This window comes from Dermacentor andersoni, chromosome 11 (genome assembly GCF_023375885.2).
Source record: "Dermacentor andersoni chromosome 11, qqDerAnde1_hic_scaffold, whole genome shotgun sequence".
In the NCBI taxonomy this organism is placed as follows: domain Eukaryota; kingdom Metazoa; phylum Arthropoda; class Arachnida; order Ixodida; family Ixodidae; genus Dermacentor; species Dermacentor andersoni.
In genome coordinates, this window is record NC_092824.1 from 81,161,734 (window position 1) to 81,184,693 (window position 22,960).

The window sequence follows — 22,960 nt, forward strand, 5'->3', positions numbered from 1 at the left end:
AAAGCACGCGCTAGTCACCGCTTCTCCTTCTTGCTTTCCATGTGTTTTTACAAGTGCCGATATGTTTGCTTATCGTCCTTGCCGCACTACAAACTCGGCAATATATGCGTGCGAAAGACACAGAGGACGGGCTCTTGAAAGGAAGAGCGTGCTTGCTCGCTTGCCACTAAAACTACATTTACGCATGCGACATTCAAATTAAATACAGTAGGTGCGAGTGAAGAGACAGAGAAATAAATAAAAAGAAAACTTTGCTAGAAAAGCGTACGGGCGGCCATCGCCGGCACGATCTCTTCAATGCGCTAACCGACCATAACCTGAGGATAATCACATGCGTCCCCTATAGAGTCAAAGCGGCGCCCACAAGCAAAATGTTACACGCATTGTTACACAAAAGTCGACACGAAAAATAATTTACGCCAGTCAAGTGTACTTGCCTCCGGTTAGGTCATTCATGCGACGTCAACGTCCGTTACTCTCGGGAGGCCAGCTTTCGTGCTTTTACTTTCGCAGCTACTCAAAAGTCATTCGCGCGGAAACCTTATTCAGCCGCTTTACTACAGAATAGGTGTGCCTAGTTCTGCCGGTGTCTGCCAACTTTGTCATTCTTTTTCGAACGATTTGAATATTTTTCTTCTTTTATCAACGGCACGTACGTTCAGTATTCCTTAAGTCGTACTTTTTAATGGTAACTGCAGTTATTTTTTATTTTGCAGGTCTCCTAGCTCGCCATGATGGCGTGGGCGCGCCCTTATTTGCAGCGACGGACAATATATATATATATCATGTTTCGGTCTTTTGGAGGTAAACTGCTCGGAAAGTTAGCGTTACGTCACCTCAGACCGCTGGCGTCAAACAAGAGCTTCTTGATCACTGAGCCCGACGTTAAACCTACCACGTAGTCTATCCATAGTGAAACAAAACTTGCACTGTAAAATAAAACTGACAAAAAAGAAAGACATCAAAAATTGTTAGGCGCAAGCGTACATGCCCCGTATGTGAAATCGGCGGGATAGCGCGTGTGTGTGTCGCCTCGAGGAAAGCGAGCGCCGGAGGAGAAAGGCGCCTGGAGGTGGAAGTCCCATGGAGGTGGAAGGCGCAGGGAGGTGGAAGGCGCCTGGAGGCGCAGCAAAGAACCGCGCGCCGGGGAAAGTACAGAGGAGCGCGCTGGAGCGCGCGGCAAAGCAACACCACCTAGATAAATGTCTCGAGGTTGACCTCCTATGGTAATTGCTACGGGTTCTGTGTACGCTGTGGCCATACCGGTTTCTTCTGGTTCTTCTCGTGATTGGGAGAGAAGAGGGCGAGCGCTGAGTGAAAAGGACGGAGCAGCGACGCAAGCAGTGCTATGGCAGAGTGCGAGTCGACCGAGACCCCGAAGTCGTCGCCAAGCGCTGGGCACGAGCTCACCAAGTCCGGCAAGTAGACGCGGGCTTGGCCTGCCCACGAGACTCCAGAAGAAGGAGGAGAAGAGGAAAATGAATATTGTGAAAAGTGCATTACCAAATTGTGTGAAATAATAAAGACTGTGCATTTGCTTACAGTGCCTCACCAGCTTTCTTAATGGCACTTTACACTTTATAAAAATTGAAAAACCAACATAGACCACGCAAAATAAAAAAAAACAACCCTTAAAAAACCGCCACGCTTACACATAGTCACAGCATTTTCTAAACATTCTACGCATAATGCACAAAAAAATGGAATAGCAACCATACGCTTCCGCGTGACCCGCGTTCGCGAAGTGAAGCATCACTGTAAATTTTGTCGTTTGCTTGTTCGCGAATTACGGTGACTCTCTAAGGGAGAATATTCATAAGCCCAAATGTATATGACGGGCATATAGGAAGCCGCTTGCCGAGTGATAATGGAGCGAAGTCCAGTCACCACACTTGCTCTGGCTGTTGTGCGGATTTCGCCTTCACATATTGTTATGATTAGAAACAACCTTAAAATAAATACGTTCTGACGAGATGCCTCATTTTCGCTTTAGATCCTGTAAGCTAATATCACCGAACACAAGGTAAGTATATGCGTTACACATCATATTTAGACTTTACACTTCATAAAAATCTAAAAATGGACATACAACTTACAAAATAAAAGAAAGACCTTGAAAAACACCGCCCACTTACACAGAACCAGACCATTTTTAAAACATTCTACGCGCTGTGCACAAACTGGGAATAGCACCTATAGGCTTGCGCGTAACCCAAGTTCACGAAGTGAAACGTCATTGCAACTTTCACAGCGAAGCTGTACACCTCGACCGTTCCAGGAAATTTTCATGTCGTTGGCGTGGTAAGCAATAAACTCCCCATACGTGGGCCGATACCGAAGATAATGCAATGCCGGGCCGACCCGCGGCGGAGGTGAAGCAGGCGTTAAGCACTCCCCATACGTGGCCCATCCTGAAGATAATGCAATGCCGGGCCAACCCACGGCCGAGGTGAAGCAGGCGCTAAGCAAAAAAATACGTGGGCCGAACCCGAAGTTACTGCAATGCCGGGCCGAGCCGCGGCGGAGGTGAAGCAGGCGTTAAGCACTCCCCATACGTGGGCCCATCCCGAAGATAGTACAATGCCAGGCCAACCCGCGGCAGAGGTGAATCAGGCGTTAAGCACAAAAATACGTGGGCCGATCCCGAGGATAATGCAATGCCGGGCCGACCCGCGGCGGAGGTGAAGTAGGGGTTAAGCACTCCCCTTACGTAGGCCAATTCCGAAGTTAGTGCAATGCCGGGCCGAACCGTGGCGGAGGTGAAGGAGGCGCCTAGCACAAAAATACGTGGGCCGATCCTGAAGATAATGCCGAAGATAGTGCAATGCAGGGCCGACTCGTGGCGGAAGTGAAGCAGGCGCTAAGCACAAAAATATGTGGGCCGATCCCGAAGATAATGCAATGCCGGGCCGACCCGCGGCGGAGGTGAAGCAGACGTTAAGCACTCCCCATGTATACGTGGGCCGATACTCAAGATAGTGTAATGCCGGGCGGACGTGTGTTGGAGGTGCAGTTCGCCATTAAAGGGCCCACATACACGGCTTCGATGGTCATCCTTCTTCACAGAGTGGAAGGACACCGAGTTTCTTTTATTCTGACTATAGATTTCTCTGTGTTCTAAGAATACAGAGAGACATCGATTTAATTTCTTTTTCAGCTTATGTTGAAAGACAGATTAACTATTTTAACAAAATTATTCCCTATAGGATAAAGTGAAAATATTGCCAAGAATAATATGAGCAAAATGATTTTTGTTCATTTCTTTACTATTCTGAATTAATGCTTTTATGAGGCATCACCACCAACATAAGTGTGGGTAGCCAGATTTCCTATGCTGAGCCAATTAGCCTTGCTTTCTGAAAAAAAGTTTCGCCCAAAAGGCGAAGCATCGATTGCGATAGCAAATTCGCCGACAGCTGTACGAAGTAAGCACAGTAGTTTCATTGGCCACACAAGCTTGCATACACTGGCTCACCACCTCAATTAACAAGCATGGTGTTAGCGCGCCCAGGCAAACACGAGCACATGACGTTCGATGGCCGCGGGCAGTCGCTCTCACAACGCTGGCTTGAGGAAGTGCGGCAGCATCAGCGAGCGAAGTGACCTTCGTGCGGTCTATCGTTTCAACGCACACTGAGCGGCGAGAACGCAGCATGCACAAAGGTACGAGCCGTCGGCGCACCTGCACTCCGCCCCACAATGCAGATCGCTTTCAAGATAGGACGCGCGCGCAGCCGCGCAATGCGCATTTCCTGCCGACGTACAACGACGCCTTCCCCTTCCTCCCCTCGGCCCGGCGGCTTGCGCGCGACGGAAGATGGCGCGCTTACTCCCCGCTTTCCTCCCTTGCGCGCGTGACATTGAGCCGCAATGGTCGGCTCAATCCCCTCGCACGCTTTCTCTAGCACACTGAACATGCGGCGCGGAGGCGGTGTTATCGCCCTTGTACTTTACACGGAACATCGCGGCGACAACAAAAGTGCGCTCGGAGTGTCGATAAACTTGCTACCGCAATTAAATAAATAGTACGGCTATGTGTGTGCTGGTAGAGCTGATCTTTGGACGCGCCGCGTAGTACAGGGTGTCTTGTCACTCGCATGCTCTATCTGGCGCGGTTATCTCTAGCGGTATCAACGCTTACAATCACATCGCAACATTTGATTCTTTCGGGCTCTCTAAAAGGTACGGCGCCGGATGGACCTATCACAGTGGTCACTGATTCTCAGACCGCCTGCAGGACTTTGGCACAAGGGAGGGTGACCACCCTACACACACCGCATCCTTACATCATTACACCCCACAGCGTTACACAACAGGGTGCGTATCGTCTGGACACCTGGACACGCCTCTCTCCATGGTAATGAACGCGCTAATGCGGCAGCACGAGAGCTCGCTAACCGGGCGCCATTGGAAGAGCTGTCCAACCCAGACGACGCACCGACAGAACCACTGAACTACACTGAAACTCTACAATATTACAGAGATACCAGGAGATACTTCCCTCCACCACATAATTCCCTTAATCGAGGAGATGCCGTCGCGTGGCGACAGCTCCAAACTAATTCATTTCCCTGCCTCTTTTATCTTCACCTCTTCCACCCCACACAATATCCCTCATACTGTCCCTATTGTGGAGCAAAGCCCGCAGTGTATCATTGCACCTGGGAGTGCCCACACCCTCCGGGCTACTCCCCTATTCCTTCACCTTCACCTTCCTCCTGGGAGACTGCGCTGATCAGCTCAGACCCGCAAGAGCAGCGATGGCTGATCCGGCGGGCACGCGGAGTGGCGCGAGCCAACGGGGCCCTGTACTAAGGGCTCCACCCTGCGAGGAAGTCGCCCAATCTCATCGCAAATAAATGTTTTCTCTCTCTCTCTCTAAAAGGTACAGTCATGAGGGGAGTAAAATTACTCTCATAATGGAGTAAGCTGTACAGCAGATCTTTTCTTTGATGTGAAAATACGGAAGAAATTCCTCAACAAAAAATGGTAATGAAACTGCAGAAAACGTGAGAAACAGAAAATATACGTCACTAAAATTGCGATGCTTTTCCAGCTTTTATCATATTTTTTTTTACAATATGCGTATTTCAAACGCGCGTATTGCGTCAAAATACTCGCACTCGTAAGGGGCAAGTCGATTGATAATTGAAGGGGTTAGCAAAGCGACAGGCTTTGCACACCGCTACAAGTGTAACGCCACGTGATGAGGGTTGAAAGAGCCACAGTGGAAAACACGCACAAACCTACAGGCATAAGCGCTAACGCGCCGGCACGCGATACTCAATAACACAAAAACTCCAACATGTAGACAACAGTGAGCACCATCGAATGAACAAAGTGAAAAGTATAGATGTTGTTGTGGTCTAGCCGAATGATGTTGATTGTGGTCTAGCCTGCAGGAAAACATTAAAAAAAGGAGCAATGGATAGCTTTTAAATCGTAGACAAAAAAAAATCACGGAAAGCGACAATTCATAGCTTTCTTCGCAATAGTATCCCTTGCTGTCACTTTGTGCGAGTGTTCGTGCTCGCGCCATAGGACTCGCGGTATGGCGTTGCGACAGCTGAGTTGCTCATCCCTAGACTAGGTCCTGTTTCACGCGAGCTAGGTGATAGCTAAACGATATGCGCAAGTCATTCGCGGCACCATCAAATAGAAACGCAGCGTGAAAGTGACAAACAGCACAATACTAACGACAAAGGTGAAGTACGACGCGACTTTGAGCCTTGTGAACTATCCAGCTCGCAATACAGCGTCAATTTTCTGGTTCGCTCGCCCCACGTAGGGCCTTCGAATTAAAATGGAGGCCGCATCGCAACAGATATTCAGCAGGGGCTGAGAGACATCACTCCCGAACGTCCGGCATTCATTTATGGCATCATTGATGCACTTCGACGATAAGGAAGAGGGAGAGAAACCAGACAATGGAAATTGAAGATCTTGCCCAGAATGAATGTCCGTTTCGCTATCCAGTGCTCGGTAAAAGGAAACGGCATAAGGGATGAATGAAAGGGATATGCGCAATAAAGGAAGCGAAAAACAGAAATGAAAAGCGAAAATAGAAATAGGAAGGAGAAGGGTGTTCTGCGATTAAATGACAATATAAGCCAGCTAGCCTCTTAATGCTCGCTAGTGTAGGGCATTGACCCACCGCTTGTTAAAGCGGAGGCAGCCGAGCGATAATACTGTATGCCACGAGCCCGAATAACAGCAGGGGTGCGCGATTAGTAATTCCTTTGACCGAATCGAGTACGAATCGAATAGCGTGGGAAGCGAATCGAATTGAGTGCCTAATACTTTTCGAATGGACTTCGAATAATAAACAGCCGTTATAACGGTCGATGTAAAGTAATCTTCCCATACTAGCAGTCATATTGTTAGCAATCTTTTGTCTCCACATGTTGTGAAGCACGTGTCATGTAACATAAAACACAAATTGTGCATTAGGCACACATAAGAAGTTTGTTCAAATGCACAGGGCTCTCCGGAGAGTGCGAATGATTGATGTATAGCATGTAAAGCTGGTGAAGTCTGACTGTGTGATTGATGTAGCCTGCTGCTCTGCGTAGCTTCTCGTGCTTTAATGCCTATAGCTCTTGGTTCAATTTTGCGTTTTCAAATACTAGAAAACTATTCGAGACATGTTCATATTTACGAGCTGTAAAACCTCGTTATAACGAATTTGAAGAGGAATCCAGAGCCACTTCGTTATATCAATTACTACGTTATATCTATTGTTGCAGTTGATACACTGTGAACCTCTATGGAGATTTCAAGGGGAATTCCACTTAACTCGTTATATACATCATTTTGTTGCATCCATTTTCGTTATAACGAAGTTTGGAGGTACCGACTATTCTTTTCGAAGACTGATTCGAATAGGAGGCAAGTAGGTTCGTTATACGAAAGTTCCGAATGTTCGCACTCTCCTAAAGAAAATAGAGAACACGAAGAAAATGTGAGAAATTGCCCAAGTTATAATGCACCGCAGCCGTAATGCTATAGCACCGCAGCCGTAATGTTAAGTTATAATGCACCGCAGCCGTAAACGCAGTGACCAGAGTAGATGGCACTGAATGTGCGTCCTGCGTGCTCTACGAATGCCTCAAGAGATACCAAATTCGAGACTGTTGTACAGCGTAATTATGAAGCGTCTACTATCCTTTCTACATGTAGACGGTATGTACGGTACGTACGGACAAGAGGTCGCTGAAGGCAGATATGAAGTTTTAAAGTAAGCCATCATCAACAAAGCCAAGTTGCGGTAACCTTTGCACTGTTCGCGTTCACCCTGGTACTCCTGAATCTGTCTCACACCTCGCCTTCAGGATAGACACGTTGATTATTGATGAACACAATATACCTGTATTAGTGGTACTGCTAATACTATGCCAAATTCGTTTTTTTTTCTTTAACTCTAGATGTTACAATAGCCACAGGGAAACTCGATTTGACAAAAAGCTCAGCGAAAGTCGACCGAAACAGTTAGGAAGAAGAGGCTGCGATTCTCGCAAGTTAGCCAAAGCAAAGCGCCCAGTCTGCAACTTGTTTGGAGTTATAAAAGTGTGTTCCTTTTTTTTTTTTTTTTGGGTCAGCGACCGCTTTGGGCGCATGGAAAAAAATTGATTGCCAAGTAATGCCCGCACTAATTACTTGGCAATAAACAAAATATCAAGAAGTAAAGAACCACCTAATAACATTGCTAAGGAGGAGGCGCTGTCTAGGTTATAGTACAGACGAACGACTATAGTTAACCAGCTTAAGCACGGCTTGCGCGAGAACGGGCTGGAAAACACAGTGAGCGGGAAAGAATTAAGGGCGAGAGATAAGCCTATAATAAGGCAGCCGGGGTGCAAACGGAGAGTTCATTTGTTTTCCCTCTTATCCTTCCACCGCAAAAGTCAAGCGGCAGCATGGGACGCCCACTGTTTGCTGACTGCCTGTCTCAGAGGCCCACGGAGCTAGAAAGTATACACACCCTCATCTCTGCGGACACCGCGTCAGCAAACACAAATCTCGTCGCTCTTAAATAAATGGAAGGCGCTAGACGTGAGCTGACTACGCGAGCTTCAACTCGGCCGCAGCAGTGCCGCCGTGATTGCTTGGTTGTCGCGTGCTTTCTCGACGCGTAATCGTCAGAAACAACGCACACACGCAGGCCGACCTGAGCACCAATACAAGTGCGCGCGTTTGTGCGACTGTGAGCATGCGTGCTAAATAGATTACGTGCGCTACAACATAGCAGAGCTGCATCTAGTGGCGCGGAGTTTGGTTGACTTTGTGAACATGTGGGAAGGGTGCGAGTGATCAATTTCCGCCCCGCCCGTTTTCTCGTGTTGGTTATGCAGTAGTATCGAAGAAGAACTATCGCTGGGGGAAAGCAAACAAAGGAAAACGCAAGAACAGGCTCAAAGGAGGAGGAATAAACTTTATTTGTGGACAGCAGAGTTGAGACCTAGGCCTCTCTGCCTAGATGACGGCCTCGAGCCCTTGTGCTCTGGCGGCATCTTCGGCCAAAACAGGCTCAAACACAAAATCTTATATTAGTGGAATGAATACGTGCATACGCGTGATGATATCCGCCTGAGACCAGGGGTGACTTGCACCAACATTTAATAACGAAAATAATAACGAACTTAAGAACGCGTTCTTAAACGTTCCTTACACGGCTCCTAGTCCGCACTAAAACGCGTTCTTAAATTTGTTACTTCGTTCTTTATTGAATGTTCATGCAAGCTGCCCGAGAAGACAGCTGAGTAACGTAACGGATTATTAAGTCGGTTCATGTTACTAACTGATGTGTTACAAACCTGAAAAATCACCTTGTTAAATTAGGCCCGTTGGACGTTGTAGACAGCATCTCCAAGTACACGAGAAAGTAACTGCCTCATTAAGCTTGTTGCCGCAAAAACCCATTTTTGTTTCTCTATACACAGACAGGATATTACATCACACGATGGGTCGCCATGTTGGTACTACTCACCCTGAATTTTTGCATCGTCTCACTGCGTTCGAAACTCACTTCACAAGTGCTGATCCTCATCTGTAACGACGCAACAGTCCACATCGAAGTAGAGATTAAATCGTTTCCTCACAATACCGTATGTACCTGACGTGATATCCGGAACGAAAATTTCACGTAATGTCTTCAGAGGTAATCTTGTAAAAGTATTGAAATCAATGCGCAATCTAATTTATCAAGGGCTCTCATGAGGATATAACATGTGTGGCATCAGTAACGAACAACCCCTACTCACGGGACACTCTACTACTTCAGGTGCAAGCGTTAAATGACCGAAGCTTTCCACGGGCAATGAAAGCAAGTTCTGCTGTCGACTTAATTCACCTGTTGATGTCGAAGATGATGCGACGCACCTTTGAGGAGCGTAAGCGTGATGATTACGAGCACGCACTAACGCTGTAAAGCCAATTGCCTCGTCGGTACAGCAAAGCACGCGGGAGCTCACGCTTAAATTTCAGGTTGAAGAGTAGTACCGAGTCTCTTTCGCTTTGCAATCCGACGACCGGTGACGGGCGGATACTACGGATACTACTATGGCAGGATACTACGCAGCTCGGGGCTTGTCCGAAACTCGAGTGACATCGTTCACAAGCATTCCTGCTTTAAATGCAGACGAAGATATTACGCTCGCGAAAATTTTAACTGCCTTCAAGCAGGGACTTAAATCCTTTATGCCAAGCGTACTTTCCATGCTACAGTACTACAGTGTCCTGCAAAAGACAAATCCCCTTGTCAGAACATCGGCTAGACTAAGAAATGTCCCTATATATATATATATATATATATAGTGATGCCCAGGAACGCCTGGACGGAGATGTCCGCAGGATGCCCCACCGCAGACACCGGCTACCGCGTTGTCGCCGTCGGCTTCACGCCACGCGGTGGGGTACGCACGCTGACCATCGCTCCCGTGTCGTCCCACCACCGGGCGGCGCATCACAGGCTAGCACTAATGGCTCCACCACAGCTCGTAAACACGCAATAGACCACCGCTGCTACTTTGACTTCAGCGTCTTCGCCAGCCGAGCTTCTGCGACGGCAAACCCGTGTAGCTGCACTACGTCTAGCTCGTGAGAGCAGCACCATCTAGCCACTGCAGCTGCAGCCAACAGCGTTTTGGCCCATAGGCTTGCGGCCTGACCCGCTGTACACCCTGGTTGCGAGCTACTTTTCCCGCCGCAACTCTGGGACTCTGCTTGGGCATCTTCCGCCACACCGTCACTGGCAGAGCCCGAGATCCCATCCCATCAACTTCAGTTGGCGATGCAATCTCCAAGCTCTACACAAGAACCACACCTCATGACTTCAAAGCTGCCATTGGCCGAACTGGAATACACTCAAACGCCGCTGAGAGACAGGGGGAGACGCACGAGAGACCAGACGCGCAAAAAACCATCGGTTTCGGCCCAGACGCAGATCTCTACAGTTACGACCACTAAGAAGCTCGCAACTCCTACTTTCGCAACGCCCACCGCAGTCCAGTTAACCCCTTCCGTTGGCACGGCCTCTGACCAGGACAGCTCGGTTGCACGCGACTATTTGTCAACACCTGCCAAGTCGAGAACCTCGCAGAGCCTCCGCCCGGCAGCTGCAACGCTGCGAAAGCGCAGGCCGCGTCGCGCACCGAGGCGGAAACTCGCTCCGTCGTCGCCTCAGACACCTGGCACATCACCGCGACCAGTGAAACCCTCCCCGTTTAGCGAGACAGTGGTTCTGCGTCCGAGACCGCCTGCCATGTTTTACCGACTGCGACGAGATAATCGTGGGCGAGACATGCGAACCGAGCGCAACACTCAGTGCCAACGCCCAGAAAAGCTGGTTGCACACAAGGCGGCCTTAACGACGACTCCTGTTCCCAAGTATTGTCGATTATGGTTTTCCATAACCACCGCGCACGCAAAACCGCCTGAGCTCTTCGGCAGCGTGGCCGAGTGTAATGGAGAGCGAGAGCGTAAAGGTAGCACGGACTGCATTGTATACACCCTGGCATAGTCGAATACGTCGTCACCTCTGCCTGCAATCCAACGGCTGAGGACACCGTGAGTTGTTCAAAATGTTCTTACTGCTCCAAAATGCAGATGCAGCCAACGCTCACAATACGTGTCGCGACTCTGTCCAGGAATTAGGAATACACTAAGGGAAGTTTTAAAAGCTGCCGACCAACGGACTTAATAAGCCAGAGAACTGCGCACGTTGGATCATGCAAATAAGTAGCGTAAGAATCTATTTCAATTCATGCATGAGAATTGATACCGTGTGGCTATTTGAATACCCAGCTATACTGCAAGCAAGTTGTTTGGGCATAGCACACACTGCGCAATCGCATTGCTCGCTTTCTCGCTTATTCACTCACTCACTCGCTCGCTCGATAACTCTCTCTCTCTCTCTCTCTCTCACACACACACACACAGACACACACACACACACGAAGCCCGTCGTATCTGGATTTATTCCCTGTCCAGGTGGCGACCTTTCTCGGAAGTTGAACGCACAACGCCTGTGCGCTCGGGTTTCAGGACACGCTAACTTCAAGCCGTCCGAGTTATTCTGGGATCCTCGATGCCCATGTCACAGGAATTTTATTTAAAAAAGAACGTACACACATCTAAACTAAGTCACCCACTCCTCACAAGAACTGGACTTGGTTCAGGCATCTCGCGGTGCGCGCACTCGGTGGACATTTAGGGACACCTTTAATGAGTCTCCAGGAGCCAGTTTTTAATCTCGGACACGTCGTAGGCCTGCATAATGTGCCTCCATCGCAGGCTCGCGAAGCTGAGGGCGGGTCGGCTCACGTAGAGTCCACCTAATTAGCCGCACTTAAGCCTGAGAAGTCGTGCCTCCGCCGAACGAGGTGTTTAATCCACTGCTCTGGCGGTTGAGGCTCTGTCACGTCGACAGCGCCGGAGCCGTGATAAGGACAGGTCACATGGGAAGTTCGAATTTGTCGAGATTTCCTTAGCTCCAGGGATAAAGGTGAAACAATACCGAACCAAAAAAAAAAGGATATCTAACAATACCCTTTACGGAAAGGGGAATCGTTTGGGTCTAGGCGATTCTTGCCGTGCCTTGGACGCGGACAGAGCTTACAGAGAGGTACTGTTTGTTACCACTGACCAAAGACTCGTTTAAGAAATTTCTCTCTGCACGGTGTTACATGCACACCCGTGAGCAAAAGTATACGGACCACAGCGTCGCGAAACAACAGAATTTCATCGCAATTAACAAGCACAAACGAAAACAGAACAGTGCGCTAGAAAATTCGTAATGTCACGTTTGGAGTGTGGTCTTTAATTTCAAGTTGTATTCACAGACAGAGGAAAAAATTAGCTTTATCGCTTAATTCTTGGTCTGTATACTTTTGCTCGCAAGTGACGTACCCTTCCGGGTCTTAGTGGCTACAGTAAAATTTGGGCGAGTAGTTTCATGCTTGGACACAAAACGCAGCGTGACTGAGACAAGGACAAGAAGAAACACAAAGCTACGATCACAAGCGCTCGCTAACAACTAGGTTTTATTTGCAATAAGACCTGCCTTTTATATGCAAAACGTTTTGCCATATCGCACCACCAGTTAACAAACAAAGATGTCTTCATCTGTTAACTGGTGGCGTGATATGGCAAACCTCTGCGCTTATAAAAGGCAGGTCTTAGTGCAAATAAAACCTAGCTGTTAGTGAGAGCTTGTGATTGTAGCTTTGTGTTTCTTTTTGACCTCGTCGCAGTCAGGCTGCGTTTTTGTTCAACTAACTTAGTGGCTAGTCGTTTTTCTATTGAACTAGATTTCTTGAGCTGTATCACTTGGCCGTCTTTACTGGACTGTAACAGCGCTGACATAGCCATATATTTCAAAAGTCGAGCAGGGTACATGAGGAATAAATAAATAAATAGACCGATTATCATCTAACAAATCATTTGGCTGCGCTATTTGCCGCCTTGATGCTTTATTCAGCCGCGAAAATCACCACTGCGGATGAGGTCAAAGTGCATAAACATTATATCTTAAAGCACAGCCACTGGCTTAGGGAGGCACACCACACATGCCTGGTCTACGGGAGTCAGGGGTAGAAAAACTTAAGGCAATGACATCAAGGAATAAATGACGGAGAATAGATAGAGAAAAAGGAAGATGACAGCACACAAAGACTGAACAGAAACTATCACAACGAATACAACAGGCCAACAGCAACAGGAAAACGCCGAGAATGGAGAGAGAGAGAGAGAGAGAGAGAGAGAGAGAATAACCTAGCGATCATTTTGAGATTTCGTCCCTCACTGGGTACACGATATAAGCGTGGAAAAAAGGAACAAAATGTCACAAACGGGAAGCTAACTTGATTGTTTTTGGGACGTATACAAGGGCGCGATGAGTCTGGCCGTGTCGACGCGCAAGGCGACTGGGAGGGTCAAAATTTGTAGGAAGGTTGACACGTTACCACTACTATATGCAGCGCTTGGAACGGCTAATGGGGTAAATAAAGCGACACTAAAAAGGATGCGAAAGAGAATTAAAAAGTAATATAAGAATAAACATGAATAGACGCGCAAATCAGGCTCAGACATTTGAACTTCAAAGGGTTACAAAAGTTACTGGTGTCAGGGAAGAAGCAGGCACTTCGTGGCTCGTATTGCATTCCCCATTTCTGTGTCGCAGCTCTAGGGAATTAAACCGCCTTCCTAAGATGCACTAACTACCGGACTCTGCAGGAGCACAACTAAATGCGCCAACGGAACGGCGGCGTACGCAACGGAGCAGGTCAAACAGTTTGTGGCATGTGATATACTGTTTCAGGCGTGATTTACACAGCATCCCAGCGACCTGTGGCCAGATACACACCAGCCAAGCAGGTCGTCGTCTGAAGGAGAGGCTAATAGAAAACACACCGCGTCTTTGACCGCAAACGGTGCAGCACGTCTGACCTAGCACTGCAACGCTTGCCGTCCCCAATTTCGCGAGACTCGCCTATTACACCATGCGAATAAAAATAATAAGGCAACGGGAAATATTGGAGGCAGCCAAAATACAGAAGCTAGGTTGTGACAAGCGGTGGTGTGTCGTTTTGCTTGGAAACGATGTAGCCCATCTTGGGTAGAGGTACGGATCTTTCATGTTGAAGGGGCCGTGAAATAATTTATCTAATTGTAGAATGGCTTCAGTATTGAAATACGTCACCTCACGAATCTCCTGCCGCAAAAATGTTTCAAATGCGTCGAGTATAATAGGACAGATAGGTAGGTATCGCACCGATGAGTTGTTTTCTCTCTCCTTTCGTCTCCACTAGTGCACTGCGAGCAAGAGAGGGGGGGGGAGAGATAAAGAAAGAAGGCAGGGATGTTAACCAGACAAGAGTCCGGTTGTCTACCCTACGCTGAAGGAAGGAAGAAGGGGAATAGAAAGAAATAGAGACGGGATGGAGGGACACAGAGGGGGTGGAAGAGAGAAAGGGACGGGCACAACAAGGGAGGTGGCAAGGGGGCAAGGATCCGCCCAAAAGTTGAGCGTCTCATCGGCGAGAGGGCTTGTCACGTCACCCCATAACAGCCGCGGCAGCTACTCTACGCAGCACGCCTCTGCTATTTCGGAGGTCGTGTATTAGCGCAGCGATCGCGTGTAGACTGGCAGTGGGAATATGAAATGCTTTATCTGTATTTTCGACACCGGAGACACATATTATTTTTCATTCATTTACAACAAAATTAGCAATAGCAGCATTATTCACGGTGTCCTCGCGATTGCGAAATCAGCCAATAGCGGGTGGTGGACTGCGCTGCTTGTCATGACGACATTACGAAGGCGTGAGCAAGCGATTTTTCACCGTTTTCGACACGAGATTAGAAATTCCCTGCTTCACGCTGGGCAATAGTATTTGGCTCACATGTTCACAGGCGCATCTTCTACAGATCGGTAACGTTTTTTTTTCTTTTATGCAAGAAGTGTTTCAGGTCTCTGTTGATGCACGACGTAAAGTCGATGTTAAATCGGCTGTCTGTCAGAGGTTATTATGCGCTGGAAAAATACACAATCGCCTTTGCTTTACTTGCTGCCTGCACGGCCTTACTAGTATTCACTAGTTGGTCTAACAACGTTACCGAAAATAACCTGCCGATACCTCAGAAATAGTGGTGATTTATATAGTAGTAACTAAACCATATCCGAGGAAAATGCTTATACGCCCGCGTGTCTGTTTGACAATGCAGAAGATTCCCCAATGTATACACTTTCATTTCTTTATTTTTTCAATTTTGAGTTAGCGCTCGTGCTGTTGCGTATACTTAGGTAAGGTGCCATCTTCATAGGCTTGATCCATCCTTAAAGCTATTAGTGCCATCAAAATGTTCCCGCTCTGAGGCGATAGTATTGTGCCGCCTCTGTCTCGGGGTGGCATTTACGATTGATTGATTGATTGAAAACATCTTTATTTGCAGAATATTCATAGAACTCGTAGGTGGGCCACCTGGTCCGGTAGTCCACTGGTTATTGCTGCTGCGTTGGCCCTCCCCACCAGCCAGTGCTGACGGTCAGGATCATCGCTGAGCGGAATAGCCTGCCACTGCTCTTCTGAGGGATTTGGAATGGGGTCAGCTATGGGATTGAATTGGCAAGCCCACACCATGTGGTAGAGGTGAGCTACCTCTCCGCAGTGTGGGCATTGCGGGGAGTACAGTGTAGGGTACCACTGGTGTACCTTAGCTGACATTGGGTATGTATTAGTTTGTAGTCTCCTGAGAGTGTTCTCTTCTAACTTATTGAAAGATTTGTGTGGTGTTGGGTACTCCTTCCTGGCTGTTCTGCATGGTGCGAGATTGTCAGCATACACTGCTAAAGCAGTTAGGTCACAGCACCCTTCAAGGTCATCAGGGGGAGACGCCCGGTATAGAAGAACTCGGGCATTCCTGTGAGCGGCTTCGTTTCCTCCTGGTAGTTCCAGGGGACCGGGAAACCAGATGAGTGGGGCTTGGCTGGGTGGATGCTTAATCAGCAATGACAACCCTGACCTCGGAAGGCCTACTCGTTTCGCATTGGAATGGGGGATACGACCATGTGCGACTCTTGTGGAAGCATAGAAACGATTGAACGCATTCTATGTCTCGGTCCCCAGTACGACTTCGATCTTGATGGTCTCCGGACAGCATTGAACCAGCTGGACTCTAGACAATTTTCAGAAATGAAGATCCTTGGACCATGGCCGTACGCGTCGATGGCATAGAAAGCCACGAAAGCGTTGCTGAAGTGCCTCAAGTCGACAGGTCTTGGCAACCGTATGTAGACTCGGTGCGAACATTCAAATGTGCGCAAAACTGTGCTCTATCTCCTCTCTCTTTCTCTCTTGTTCCCTGTACCCCTTCTCCCAGTGCAGGATAGCAAACCGGACGTGCGTCTGGTTAACCTGCCTGCATTTCTCTCTTTTTTATTTCTCTCACTCTCTTTCTATAGGCAAGATGCAGCGTAATACAGGCAACGATCGGAAGTCAGATACGTGGACTGGCGCCTAGAACACATAACTAGCCTTGTACTCGATCCTGTGAGCTGTTTTATTCTTGACACGCACCAAATTTATCTCATTGAAGAAAATCAAGCAACCAAATAATATAGACATTACATGAGAAATATTGCATTTAGGTTTATAGGGGTTAATTAAGCGCTACACGAAAGTTTCGCTGCACAGATTCGAACTTGTATATTGGATCTGCATACTTTCTTTAATAATAGATAGTAGATAGATAGATAGTACCTGACGTTGCGTCCTCCACGACACTTTGCGCTTAATCTTTTACTTGAGAGTGCAAGTTTGTCAAGGTGCACCTGAAGCGGCGGTGGATGAGCACAGGCACACACGTAACTACAATGAATGCAAAAAAAAAAAAGGAAGCTAGGCTTGACATCGCAAGTCCTTTCAATCGAATTATTGCGTGAATATTCTTGAACGCTTCTTTTTCCTTTTCCATGGACAGAAAAGAAGATGCTAACGTAAAATAAATGAACTGAGCCATTGCTGGAAACGCACGAACTTCAACTGACATCTGTATCAGAGCACTAGGCTGCCAAATGGGGCCAGAAATTTACGCTGGCATCTGCGTTATGTTATATGATGTGCGAGCAAGTGCTGTTGGGGAAAACAACGCGTGGTATGCAAATGTATATTGGTGTTCCTTCAGAGGATGAATTCATCAAAACAGTCGCCCGTTTCAAATTTCTATAAATGGACATGAACTATAGGCACGAAGTGTATTGAGTTTCGTGACTGAGGCGTGCATCGTTAGACACTGAATTGAAAAGGTATTAAATACAGTTTCGGTATCCAAATATTTAACTACCGAATCACATCTCGCAATACTGAATGGAACAGCCATATTTAATCTGATGGCGCAAGTGCGTGCATCATACGCTGTCCCTAAGACGCTTTTTAATCTTCAGTTTTCCTCAAATACGAAGCATGTTACACACATCTCAAACGAAAACAGAAATGACTAACGCGTTAAAGACATACACGAGAAGGCCATACCTGAGTAATTTCGTTTCCTGGTTCCGACCTCACCGTGATTGAAGTCCTCGTACTGCCGGCTGCGACAATGGTACGCTTGTTCTGAGCGAAGTGGAGGAGGGAGAGCCCCACGTTCTGGCAAAGTCGCCATCACTGGAGCCAAGCTGAACGATGAATTACCGGTAGTTTCACGAATGGTCTGGCCTATAACCCTCGTAAACGCATCCTCGGAACTTCTCTTCACGAGAAGATTCTTGTTCAGCCCTGCACAGGCGAGAAAAAAAAATTCGTAGTGGGAGAACATTAGCTTTTGTGTGCACGAAATAGCAATGCTGACCTTCGCGGAAATGCCAATGGTCAAACAGACGCTTAAGGCTAGTTTCTTCAGCCATGAGGCACATGCCAAGCTTAATGCGTAAACCTGGATTGTTGAGAACTTACACATCAGAGACTATTCCAACTATTCGAGAAAAATAAAAAAAGTAAGCATGGCAGAAGAACAGAGAAAAGTCGACAGGACGGTGACGTCCTTCCTGTTCATCTTTTATTTCCCCCCGATTCACTGAAGATGTGTAAAAAATACTTAAGTGCTTTCTTTTATTGAAATCAACATAAAATAAGGCGATTTATTCGCCTATAATGGCAATGGCTACTCACGTAAGAATACAGATAAAAAGCAAAATGTTGGGAAATAAGAAATAAGGTCAAAGCTTCAAAAACTCTATAGCGGAGTTAGACCCGATAGTAACTGAGGCCCACAAACTGTAGTCCTAGACACTACGGGAACGTGCGGAAACAAAAAAGCAATGACAGGTTGCACCACACTTCTGCAATGTTACGACACACTCCCCAAGGGTCGCTTTTCGCCATAATGTTTCTCACCAGTATATTACCCAGAGGGAAATCTGGCGCTGCTACGCTGTGGTGTGCATGGGAATGCCGGTATATTCTGACTTTGGGTAGGCATCGTTCTCGGAGTGTCAAGACTCCTTGCAGACACGCTTGGCGAGCTCCATTCCGTCTGTCACAATGACTCATCTTTTTTACAAAAATAGCACGTAAAAAAATTGGTTTAGCGTTATTATTACACAAAAACATGTTTTGTTTAATTATAAGAACTTGTTATTGCATATACAATCATATGAAACTTAAGAAGTGTGAGCGGGCCGCTAAACTTGGAGGATATGATTCGCGCTTGCCTTGGAACAGTTTGTCGTCTGTTCTTGCTTTTCTTCACTTGGTTATGCATTGTGTGTGAGCAAACTTCATTGGAAGATTTAATATACGTGAATGAACACCTATTATGAAGATTTTACTTTACGAACACGTTATTTGTGTAGTCATATCCACGTTTTAGACGAAGCCTCTAGCAGCACCAGTCAACATACGCCGTGCAGACACTTATACTGTCATTCCCATGGCAGCACCGCGCCCCTTTGGAAATTGCCATAGATGGTGGTGCCAGATTTCCCTCTAGGTGTTATAGTGAGAAACTCTATGGTTTACGCGATATTTACGTTGCGGCAGGCACGTGTGTTCCAAGACGCTCGAATGCTTACCTCCACTGGAGGTGGTCGGCGAGAGCTTCGCTTCGGGCACCGGGTACGCAGGTCAGATGCCTGTCGTTTTGGGGCCACAGGGGCGTACCTTCGGATCCACGGAGAACGTCCCCGTGGAGGTGGCCAGCCCTCTCGTCACAGGAGTCTGGCTAGAGGTCAACCTGTCGGTGGGTTCTGTTGTGGACAAGGCTAGAAGCTGCCTTCGCCAAAGCATATTCGACACTCGGTGAATTGGTCGACAGTGCTGCATGCGATGTCTGCGACTGCGATTACAGCATTGGCCACTTAGTGTGTCACTGTGCACAGTTTGGACTACAAGGACAGGCCGTCTCCAGCACATACCGACGGCAAGATGATCAGCCGGTGTCCGCTCAGACGCTATACTTGAACGCCGACCTCACATTTGTTTGACGCAGAAAGCAATTAGGGCACTTGTGCGGTGTTACCGATTTGTGTTCCGCATGCGTGACCTGTAACGCGCTTTGGTACGAACTCAGCTGTTTCTGCATTAGAAGGTGCTCATGCATTGTCATAAGACGTGTTCTCGCTCTCGTAATGAGATGCGTTTTATTGTAACTTTGCCTCTACAGCAAGAATTTCGTTTCTTCTTCGAGCAACTGCGAAACTTTTTTTTTTCTTTTCGTATACTTTTACCTTGTTTAGTATTCCGTTTTCACCACCCCATTTTATCGCGGTTAATCAATGACAACGTACGTGGCTTTTAGGGACGAGTGGCCTGCGTGAACGAATGTCACTGTCTAGCGCAGTCCGCGGCCGCGCACGCGTTTACCATGTCTTTCTTCCCTAGCTAGCTCACATTTCTATATTATCCTGTGCAGGTGCTACTTGAAGACCGTCCCCATGGCTAGTCGGCCCACAAAGCTATGAAGGCACTTTTGTTCCTCTTGAGGGCGACTGGACTATGTGAACGCCTTTGACTCGCTCAGGCCCTCCGCATGCGTGCGCGTGGTCAGCGTGGCTTTTCTCCCCCCTCCCCTCCCCTCCCTCTTTCTATCAACCTTTTATTCCCTCTTTCCCGTCTCCCAGAGTAGGGTAGCCAACCAAACGCACTTCTGGTTAACATCCCTGCCTTCTCTCTTTATTTCCTCCTCCTCCTCCTCCTCCTCCTCATACACCCTTAAAAGTGAATAAGCGTGCCAATAGGCATGTAGCTCACCCCCTTACAGCCAAAGGGGTGTAAGGGTTTAAGAGGTTCATATTTCTATATTTTCCTGTTTCCCTCTCAGAGCGTATCACTGTAGAATAAGTTACACCGTTAAACCCGGTCTATCCCCCGCTCTTACACCCAAAGGTGTGTAATAGACCTATTTACGCTCTTATTCGCTTTTAAGGTTGTAAATTATTTTACAGTGTGGGGAGGCAACCAAATAGTTATCTGGGTAACAACCTCTGCTTTCTTTCTCTCTCTCCACTTTCTTCCCGCGACGTCCAACAACACATAGCCCAACCGCTGTCCATGGAGGACGGGCATGTCGTCAGCGTACACCTGCTGCGTCGCTCGCCATATCGACAAGTCATCCCCCTGCTCCGGTGATTGCTTACGCGGCTGCGACGTCAAGGCTTAGCTCGACGGGTTCACGCAGTGCATGTTGCACTAGCGTTGGCGCTGGCACCTATGCATCGATCCGGCTGGTCGGTATTCGCTCTCTAAAAAAGTGGACCGAGATGATGATTATAATTATAATGATGATGATGATGATGATGATGATGATGATGATGATTTACTAACATCACCGTTTAAACTGGGCTTTGACAAGCAGCCACGTAGTCTGCTTGATTTAGTCAGGTATGTTATACATATATTTCATTCGCGCTTTTTTGTATATATCTTCATCTTCTTTTCCTTCTTCAAACCTTGTATATCTATCTACCTTGTATCGCTACGTATGAACTGTTTCATCGCGTGCCACCTGGTGTAATAACACGCAACTGTAATGCAGTTGGAGGGCGCCCACAGGCGGCGACAACGTGGACCCCGAGACTGACGCTACGCTCTCCGAGATTTGGGTGCACTGGTAGGTTTTGCGTCGGCCGGCCCATTCGCACGGAGAAAATGTAATTTCAGCGGTGGGTACGGCTGGCTCCTGCTCCGCATCGCGGCGATAGCACCCTATGAATTTTCATGCGTCGAGGACGCTTTCGCACGCTGCCGTATTGTAGCTGCGGCTTGGATGAGGCGAGAGAAACGGGATTTTGCACTGCAATATGATCCCTCAATGATTAAGAAATGATGGCTGGAGGTGCGCGAAGGGCAAAGCCCGCGCTACCGGCTGTTTATTCTCGAAAACGTTATTAAACCAAACGTCTCGCAAGGCTCATGGGGTGACAAATCCGATGTCCAGCGTTACGCCGTCCGGCATTACGGCAGCAAAATTCATAAGTAGTCCAATCCACGGCCTCTGGTGGAAGTCGAACCCACTTGGAGATATGGGCGAACGGGCCATATATCTCCAAGTTGTATTCCAATTGCCATCGCGACCGTCGAGAGTCGAACCCACGACCTTTGGTGTTCAGGCGAACTCCTTTCTTCGAAAAGCTAAAACACGACCCATCCATCACTCCCCTCGTAAATGCACGTATACAGACACTAACTTACATGATTAGTAAACGAATTGACGAATATTACTTATCGCGCCAAAACTTAAGCCTATATATAGCCCGTTAGAACCTCAACGCAGTCGTACTTACTCATTTTTCTGAAAAGCTCAAATTCCACTTATCCATCACCTTCCCTACAAAAGAACGTATACACACACTAACTTGCATGATTAACAAAGGATATTGCGGATATTACTAAACAGAGAGAGAGAGAGAAACGAAGAGGGAAAGGTAGGGAGATTAACCAAGGACGTGCTCAGTTGAATACCCTACACTTGGGGAGGGGAAAAAAGGAAGAACGGATAAGGAGAAAGAGAAAAATAATAGTCAGCCATTCAGAGTCAGTCGCAGATGGTGGTGGTGGTGGTGACCGTGGTGGTGAATTTTAGCAACAAGCGGGTTTAGCTTAGCGATCAAGGCCGGCAATTGCCCCGTCCGAGCGTCTCTTACAATACCGCTGAAGGGTTTCACCATATGTCAATCAAACCGGTCTCTTAATAATTCGATAAGGAAACGTGAAGTTTCTTTGCGGGCTATAACTGATCCCTCGGGAAATATAAGGTCGTGCAGGCACGCATGCGGAAGGCCCTTTTTTTTTGCAGATTCTTCAGGAGAGCGTCCCTTTCATCTTGGAATTTCTGGCAGGACCACAAAAAGTGCTCAATGTCTCCTGTCTCGTTGCATGCCGTACAGTTCGGAGAAATGACTCGCCTCGTCTTAAATAACCAGGCCGGTGTACTAGCAGGTCCTGTCCTTATTCGATATAGAAGTGAGGCTTCCTCTCGGTGAAATCTCTTGGTTACGCAGGGCATATACAGTCGCAGAGAGATCTCCCCTGTCACAAGCATTCATGCGCAAACGCAGAAGGAATTTTGTGGCCTTTTGCATGTAAGAACACATAGGCCATGATCCAAGGATCTTTTCTTCTGAGAGCGCTCTGTTGTCTAAGAGGTTGAGTTTCCTTCGTAATGTACGTCGTTGAGAGCGAAAGGATGGGCAGTGATACAGAAGGTGCTCCAGAGTCTCATCGCACCCGCGCAAATTGCAAGCCGCACTGTTGGCCATTCCTATCAGGAATGAATAGGAATTTGTAAATGCGACGCCCAACCACGTGTGACAAAGTTGTTTCGCGACGGGAGAGTCCAGGTGGCAGGCGAAGTTGCAAGTTAGGGTCGAAAAAGCGCAAGCGTGAGTTGGCGAAACCCGGTGAATTCCATCGTACAAGCGTGATGTGGTGAGCAAGCAGCACACGTAGGGCTGCCGGGCTCTTTTCGA

General features: G+C 47.7%; 1 long non-coding RNA gene across 3 annotated transcripts in view; it reads right to left on the reverse strand.

Moving 5' to 3' along the window:
• Positions 1-22,960, reverse strand: part of LOC126517627 (uncharacterized) — an 85,361-nt gene that overhangs the window by 48,967 nt on the left and 13,434 nt on the right. For 2 of the 3 annotated variants that reach the window (XR_011890914.1, XR_011890913.1), the window contains exons 2-3: positions 19,067-19,329; positions 17,529-17,771 (exon numbers count right to left, since the gene is read on the reverse strand). This is a non-coding gene — a long non-coding RNA (uncharacterized lncRNA). The remainder of the gene's footprint in view (positions 1-17,528; positions 17,772-19,066; positions 19,330-22,960) is intronic. The other variant, XR_011890915.1, reaches the window with a different exon arrangement.